At 40.4% G+C, this 8,966-nt stretch overlaps 1 non-coding gene across 1 annotated transcript; it reads left to right on the top strand.

The window, feature by feature from the left end:
* Positions 1-8,377: 8,377 nt before the first annotated feature.
* TRNAG-CCC (transfer RNA glycine (anticodon CCC)) lies at positions 8,378-8,451 on the top strand. The gene has a single exon. It is a non-coding gene; the product is annotated as a tRNA-Gly (tRNA).
* Positions 8,452-8,966: the final 515 nt, after the last annotated feature.

Genomic DNA, 8,966 nt, shown 5'->3' with positions numbered 1-8,966 from the left:
CTTTGTTTTATTTGTTTATATATGTGTGTATGCCTTATCTATTGATACTTGCAAAATTGGGGGCTTATACACATTCAAACCATTTAAACAAGAGCCAAGAGCCTTATAACAAAAGAGAGAAAAAGAGTTTTTTTTTTTAATCAGAAAAATTGCACTGAGGAAAAAAATATGAAAACCAAGAACACGATGAACTCTGAGCTTTCTGGCAGAGGGTAGACATGGCCAGGCCTGGGGGAATCCCCAAGTCGCTTGGGAAGTGTGAGAAATGCCACATAATATTTTGCTTTCCATTTTGATGTCTTCTTTAATTCAAGAGCTAGTCACATGTTTGTTTTAGTATTTCCAGGCAAAACTATTTTGGGGTTAAAAAATTGTATTGTGGGCATTAAAGGGGGACAGTATGATATCAATTTTTTGAAATGTATGGAGCTTTGTGTGGCTTCCTTATAGAGCTAATTTTTCAAAGTGTGAAGTGAGTGAACAGAATACACATCTGCTTTATGGATACATACAAAACTTTAATGGTTCAGTCTTGTTAATTGGGTAATTAAAACCCTGTGTATTCTTTTTTTTATGTTAAAAATATTTTATTAACTACAAGTATAAGGAAACTATCTCAACATAATCAGAGCCATATGTGAAAAATACACAGGAAACATCATATCCAATGGCGAAAGACTGAAAGCCTTTCCTCCAAGATCAGGCACAAGGCAAGGATGCCCTCCCTCACCGCTTCCACTCAACCCAGCACTGGAAGTGCCAGCTGGAACAAGTAGGCAATAAAAAGAAATAAAAAGCATCCAAATTGGAAAGGAAGAAGCAAAATTATCTCTATTTGTTGATGGTATGATCTTATATGTAGAAAACCCTTAAGATTCCACATACAAAAAAACTTCTGGAACCAATAAATGAATCAAGCAAAGAAGCAGGATACAAAGTCAACACACAAAATTCAGTTGTATTTCTGTACATCAACATGTGCAATCTGAAAATGAAATTAAGAAAACAATTCCATTTACAATAGTATCCAAAAAAATACTTAGAAATTAACCAAGGGGGGTGAAAGACCTGCACAGTGAAAACATTGCTGAGAGAAATCAAAGATGACATATAATTGGAAAGACATCCCATGTTCATAATTAGAAGACAATATTATTAAGATATTAATACTAACCAAAGTGACACACAGATTCAGTGCAATTCCCATCAAAATCCCAATGACTTCATTTTTGTAGAAATAGAAAAATCCATCATAAAACTCATATGGAATCTCAAAGGACCCCAAATAGCCATAATAGTCCTGAAAACCCTATGTATTCTTGCTTGCTTATTTATTTATTTATTGGTATGCTTGAAGAATATATTTCAAAGAGGTATTTTAAGACTGTCCAAAGATTTTTGCTGTGAAAGAACTTAAAACAATTTCCCCCTTGCATTGTACACTTTTAAGTTGGCATTTAAACATATTCACCATAAGTTTAAATAGCTTCAAAGAAGGCAATTTCTGACTAATGGTAAATATGAGTACACTTCACTATCCAAATCTATTTAATTTCTGAGTTTTGGATGCTGAGTAGGGAGAGTTCAGAGAATGAGGGATTTATCTGAAATTTGAATATGGTTAGTTCCCGAGTTCAGATGGGGTGAGCGTGGATAGGGGGTACCTATATTGGTATTGCTAATAACGATGTTACTGTTTCCACTGACCTACAGAAAAGTGAACAAAGCGTAATTGGACAGTGCTTGAGTTTCTGCGAAGTGAACACACCTGTGCAACAGCTCTCAGGTCAAGAAACGAAGCATCACCAGACTCCAGAGGCCCCTGGACCCGCTTTCAGTTACTCCCTGCTCTACCCCAAGGAACCGCTATCCTGACTTCTCACACCATTGGTCAGCTTGTTTCTTTCTGAACTTCATATGAATGGAATAATATAGCCTGGCTCCTTTTAGTCGACATTAGTTTGTGAGGTTCAATTGTATCAACGTTTTAAAGCAAACCTATTAATCACACTTTTAAGTGTGTCCAATGGAAGCTAAATGTCATAATGATTTGATAAAACAAACTATCATCGTTTATAAACACATACACAAACTATTCTTAAACATCGGGAAAATCAGCATTTCCTCTTTTTCCTTGACTTGCATTTCCATTCCACTTCTCCCACCAAACTTTATCCTAACATAATACAATTTTATGCTTGAGAGTTTGTATTGCTCTCCCTATTATACGTGTTGGCAATAAAATTATGCCTACTGATTGAAAATCTTGTTTCCTCTGACTATCAGGCTCTTGGTGATAAGTTTATCCTATATTTAGTTATAGTTTAAATTAGAACATAATTGATCAAAGCAACAATATATTACAAAGTTCGAGAAATAATTGTTAAACATAAAACTCCGTTTTGTTGGGGTTGTATCTTAATAGTTGGGTGGGCAGAGTAACGGCTACACACAGATGGTCACGCAATTTCCAGAACCTGTGCATATGCTAGGTGACATGGTAAAGGGGAATGAAGGTTTCAGAAGGAATTAGATTTGTAATCGGTTGACTATGAGTTGGGAAGATGATCCTGGATTACCCAGGTGGGCCCAGGGTGATCACAAAGGTCATTATACATGGAAGAAGGAGGCAGAAGAGAGAGAACCAGAGAGATGGCAGCGTGAGAAGGACCGTACCCGATGACGCTGGCTTTGAAGATGAAGGATTGGGCCACCAGTCAAGGGATATGCACAGTCCTTAAAAGCTGGAAAAGGAAAGGAAACAGATTCTCCCTTAGGGCCTCCAGAAGGAACTCAGCTCTGTGGACGCTAGATTTTAACTCGGCGAGACCCATTTTGGACTTCTGACTTCTAGAACTGTAAAAGGAACAATTGGCCTTGTTTTAAGCCACTAAATTTGTGGAAATATATTACAGCAGCAATAGGAAGCCAATCTGATAGTTGAATATAATCTGTTGCTAAAATGAGATAGGGTGCAGCATCAATTTCATTTTTATTTCTTTTAATAGGAACTAGAGAATTTTAAAGAAAACTGTCTAAATATAAACTGGCATGAGGAGCAACTATAGTTGGAATAAAAATTTCATAGCATGATTTCATGAAATTTTGTAACTGCCTTGATCTGCAAGAAATCATGTAAAACTTCATTTGTGAGTTTTGTCAGAAATATGTTGAAAAATGTAGTATTTCCAGAAAAAAATTCAGTTACATTAAAAAAAAAATCACAGCACTTACAGCTTTCACTATTTGGATGTTTTTCTTTCTAGCTACTAAAATATCCTAGGCACGAACATTGAGAGCAGGTGAAAGGAATTGCTTACATTGAAAAATAAGGGAAAAGAGCCATTTTTTTGCATCCCATATTTCTTACAAAAACTCTTTGCTTTGCTCTCCTAAGAACTCTCCTTCAAGGCCCATACATCCTCTGACAATGGTCTGGGATATTAGAGGCAACATAGATAAGAAATGTTTTATTCTCACCATGCCTTTCCACTGCAGATCTAAATTCAGAATGTCCCAATAGGGCTCAGAATTCCTACTTTCTTACAAGAGAACAGTTAACAGAAATGTACACAAGGCAAGAAAGCCAGGTGTGTGTGTGTGTGTGTGGCACCTGATCTTTGGAGAAGTCGCTTTCGTTTGGCACCTGGAGGAGTTTTTGGTTGGGTAACCACCAGGTGAGGCAGCTGCCATCAGCAGTTCCCCAGGGAAGGGAGGCAACCTGAGAACCAACACTCACAGCAGTGGGGGTGGATGAACCAGCTGAAAAGGGACGCGGGTGGGATCCCTTTGGCGTCTACCGCATTTCTCTTATAAACTAAATATAGTTGATTATATGCTTGTCTGTATGTGTGTTAACACAAAACTGAATGTTTTATTTTGTAATATACCCTGACTCTTCCCACATCTCTTATAGATTTCATCAGCAAACCCTCTCATCTTTCTCTTTAACCACCCCCACCCCCATTCTATCAATGTGCCATTGCTTCCACAAATACCACCCTAATTGAGCCCATCACATACTGCCTGGACTAATGCAGTAGCCTCCAAGGTGACCAACTTAATCACTCTCCAGCCCTTTACTCTGATTTATTTCCTTTCTAAAATAGCACCTATATCTGAGGTTATATTACATACATATTGGTTTACGGTCTGTTTCTTTGGTGGACCATAAGCTTCATGAGAGCTATCCCTTGTCCTTCTAGTGTCTGTAATAGTGCCAGCCACAAAGCATGCACATAATAAACAGGAAGTTGAACTAAAAGCACCTGAGTCATACTTATTGATTTCACTGATACGCATGGGTTCTTTCCTGCTATCTTGTTTGTGTTTCTCTTGCTCTGCTGTCTGTTGCCTTAAACTGAGCTAATCGGTATTTTGTTTTTTTCATTTTTCCCTTCTGTAAGCTTGGAAATGTATCCATCTCATACCTAATCTTCTGATACATACCCACAAATATTTAACATTGCCTAGAATGAATAATTATCTAGAATTAATAAACTTTGTCTGGAATTATCTTTCTCCTCTGCCCTCCTCACTCTCACCAAAATAAGAAATTTTGGCCCTTTTTTCCCCTACTTGCAACCTCACCTGCCTCTGTGGAATTCAATGCTGTATGGGACATTTTATTTAAAACTTTAATTATTTAATACTTTCTTTTGGCCGTGCTGCACGGCATGTGGGATCTTAGTTTCCTGACCAGGGATTGAACCCATGCCTCCTGCAGTGGAATCGTGGAGTCCTAACCACTGGACGACCAGGGAATTTCTGGTTATGTAATACTTTAAAAAATGTAACAATAACTTTTACTTCTGTGTTTGTGACTTGTTCCTTTGTAAGTCTCACCTCTTCTTCTCTTCTCCCCACCCCCATAATTTTCATAGCAGTTCTTCCAGAGAAGGTCATTGGGTAGCAAACTTTGAGATCTTATGTCTATAAATGTCTTTATCTAAAAGAAGGCCTCAGGAACCTTTTTTTTAATGGTCCAAATAAGTATTTTAGTTTGGCAGGCCATGAGGTCTCAATTACAACTACTCAACTCTGCCATTTAGTGCAAAATCAGCCCTAGACTATATATATAAAGACAACACGTAAATGAATACATCTGGCCAAGTTCCAATAAAAGTCTATTTATAAAAACAAGTAGCTGGTCCACTGGCCATAGTTTGCTGACCTCAGTTGTAAAGGATATAGAATCTTGGGACTTCCCGGGTGGTGCAGTGGTTAAGAATCCGCCCGCCAATGCAGGGGACATGGGTTTGAGCCACGGTCCGGGAAGATCCCACATGCTGCGGATCAACTAAGCCTGTGCACCACAGCTACTGAGCCTGCGCTCTAGAGCCCACAAGCCACAACTACTGAGCCCACATGCCACAACTACTGAAGCCCTCGCACCTAGAGCCCGTGCTCCACAAGAGAAGCCACCTCACCGAGAAGCCCATGCACCACGACGAAGAGTAGCCCCCACTCGCCGCAACTAGAGAAAGCCCGTGTGCAGCAATGAAGACCCACTGCAACTTAAATAAATAATAAATAAATAAATAATTTTTTTAAAAAGGATATCGAATTTGGATGTAGAATTTTAGGTTCCAAGTTATTTTCCTCCAGAAATTGAAGAGAATCGCTCCAATGTTTCCTTGTATCCACTGCTGTTGCCAAGAAGCCTGAGGTCAACCAGATTTTTTTCCTTGTAGATAAATAGTTTATTCCTCTCAAGAAGGTTTTTAGGGTTTTCTTTTTCTTTTAATGAAGGTTCTCCATGGATTTTCAACTGCTAACTCCTGCAAATTGCCTATTGAAAGTAAATTTTTGGTAAAGCAAAGATGTTTATTAAACCTAGGGCAGTAAGATAGCATCGTCTTGAGAGGATCTTAGCAGTGTTCTGGGAGAAGAAAGTCAGGGGGAGATATTTACAGGATTTGGGGGGTCAGGGCTCATGTGATTTAGGGATTTAGGTGGGGAACTGATTGGGATTTGGCAAAGCTCCTCTTAGTTTAGATTTGGTGGACACATTGAGGCTCAAAGCAAAAATTGATGTGTAAACTGATAAATGAATTGTTTGCTCAGGTGTAGACACTATTGTCCAGAGAGAAAAACTGTTTTCCCAGATGTACAAACCATTTGCCCAGACAATTTGGTTTTCAGGAACTTCCTGAGGTAAACAGCAATTATTTGTTGATTTACAACCTTATCTTTCTGGGCAAGGATTTCCTGGAATAAATAAGCCATGTTGGAACAGGTGGTCTTAGTTCTTTGTCCCAGTAGTTTAGGTATGTGGATACAATGCACTGTTCTCTATTCTCAGTTGTGTCTGATTAATTATAAATTTTTCCTGCTGGGTAATGAGTTTTTTTCAGAGACCTCATGTCTTACTTTGCTTCTGTAAATTTCTAATCAATTGCTTCTTTAAATTTTATTTTCTCTTAGCTCTTGTAATTCCTGTTATATGGATGCTGGAACTAGATTTATTCTATGAGCCTCTTAATCTTGTCTTTTGAGCAAATTCTGTGGTTCCGTTTTCCAACTGATTTGCTCCTCAGCTGTGCCCGTTCTGTTTTTTTTTTCTTCCACCTATCACATTAAATTTTCAACTCTTATAACTATAATTTTAACGCCTAGTGTCTTTTATTGGTTCTTTCTGTCTATTCTTTCACCCACATTGTTTCCTTAAACCTTTGATATATTGATAGTTTTCTAAAAGACAAAACAAAACAAAACAAAAAAACCCTTCTGTGATGGCACTGTTCAATCTGCTTTTCAGTTTTCCTTTTTCCATTCATCCCCCCTCCCTCCATTCTATGATGTGGGCTCCCCCCAAATATTTGGTTCTTAATTTTGTGCCTTAATGTTAAGATTCCCTGTTACAAGATCTGTAATGATGTATGCAGAGTGGCTGAGGGGGTGTGGGGACCGCAAGGGAGGCTTGTACTCGTTGTTTTTAGAGAGGCTTCTGTGATGTGTCAGGATAAGATGGTCTTTAAGGCGCACTAGGACACTCCACATCTCTGGTTCCCAGAGTTCCTGGGCCCATTGCCTTGTGGGAGGTGAGGACCCCACCATTGCTACTTGCTGCCCCGCCAAGAGAGGAGGCAGGATGTTCAGGGCTGCCTGCTTTTCTCCTCTTGGTGTCTCTGAGGGGCCTCTTCCTTCTACTGGATTCCATCCCCTCTCTGGGGGACCTTTCAGGCTTCTAGAAGAACTCCCCCACCTTTATCCTGGGCTATACTTTTTCCTCTTTAATCTATTCTTGCCTACTTTTTACCTTGAAGAGATTCTTCGCAGTTTCTGGTTGATCCAGAGTTTCCTTTCTTTTCCATTGTGACTATGTATTGATTTGTTTACTTTTTAATGTCTAATTTCCACAAATTTCATATGGGAGGGATTGACAATCTGCCATAAAATATTTTCTTTACATCAAATTAAAATTCAAGCCACTCTCTTATCTGGTCGGCAAAAAACTCATTCATTTTGGGGTACCTTCATTACATAACAAGGTCCTGGGGGTGTCATATGCAGAGCTGGTTACCCTGGGAGCTGATCTTTGGTCTCCCTGGCTACCCCTGAGAAGCCCACTGCTCCTTCTGTTCTGCCGTGGATAGAATCTTGCCAGTGCTGTGCCCTGTGCCTGGGGTCTGGTCTCTCCGTGCACGACATCGGCAGCTCCCCCCTGAGGTCTGGCCAACCTTCTGTGGCCATTATGAGGGACTTGGTGCTGGGCTGTAAGTTCCTGCCTCTGTCCCTGCTCTGGTTTTCTAGTTTAGGGGACTCACCCTTATTTTTTTATTCCTTCCACAATACCCCCCTCCAGACATTAGTTTTCTTCCTTTCCATTCTCGGGATCTAATCTGCAGAAGAGTGATAGGGTTCCAGAAAAGTCTACTTCTATGGAAGGGGAACCCAAAGGCTTTCCTGGAGTGGGCAGGGGAAAATCCAGAGAATAAAACATGTAGCTTTCAGTCTTATTTGTTCCATTTACTCCTGCCTTGTAACAAACCATGAAACTCAGTGGTATAAAATAACCACTTTACAGTGTTCACAGATTCCGTGGATCAGGAATTTGGACAGGAAAAAGAGGGATGGTATATCTTTGCTCCATGATGCTCAGCTGGGAAGACTGGAGGCTATCGACAAGGTAACCCAAGGCCAGGAGCTAGAATCATCTGGCAGTACCTTCGGTACCATGTTTGGTGTTTGGTGCTGGCTGTCAGCTAGCATCTCAGCTAAGTTATCAGGCCAAACACCTGTATGTGTCCTTCTCCTAACGTCTGTCCACATGGGCTAGTTTGGGCTTCCTCACAGCATGGTGCTTGGGTTCCAAGCACGAGCCTCTCAAGGCAGGAGTGCATGGCGTTCTCAAGCCTTGGAAGTCACAGGGACTTCCTTGGTGGTCCAGTGGGTAAAGACTCTGCACTCCCAATGCAGGGGTCCCGGGTTCGATCCCTGGTCAGGGAACCAGATCCCGCATGCATGCCGCAGCTAAGACCCAGCACAGCCAAAAAAAAAAAAAAAAAAAGCCAAAGCCTTGGAAATCACAAAGTCCACTTACTATATTGGTGAAGGCAGTCACAGAGGAGGGGAGACCCACCTCCCATGGGAGGAAACATTGTTCAAAGAACACATGGAATAGGACGCATTGTGGTGGCCACATTTGGAGAACGCAATCTGGTAGAGGCTGCCCTTTCGCCACACAATGTATATTCCTTTCACATGTAAACATTTTCCCTCTCTGCCCCAGACACCCCCATAGTAGCTCTTCCACAGCATTGTCAAGAGATGGCTTGAGTAGGGGAGATTTTGCCCACCACATACGTCATAATCTTCCTTCTGAGACCCATCCAAAATAAACATGCCATCCAAGTAAAAACAGCATCTCTGCAGATACTAGAAATATTAGAAATGTCTTCAGAGCAGTAGAAAAAAGACAATGCTATCAGCATCCCCGCAAAGGCCCCCAAATAAACATACAG

This window comes from Hippopotamus amphibius, chromosome 14 (genome assembly GCF_030028045.1).
Source record: "Hippopotamus amphibius kiboko isolate mHipAmp2 chromosome 14, mHipAmp2.hap2, whole genome shotgun sequence".
In the NCBI taxonomy this organism is placed as follows: domain Eukaryota; kingdom Metazoa; phylum Chordata; class Mammalia; order Artiodactyla; family Hippopotamidae; genus Hippopotamus; species Hippopotamus amphibius.
This window is presented reverse-complemented; position numbering and strand designations above follow the sequence as displayed.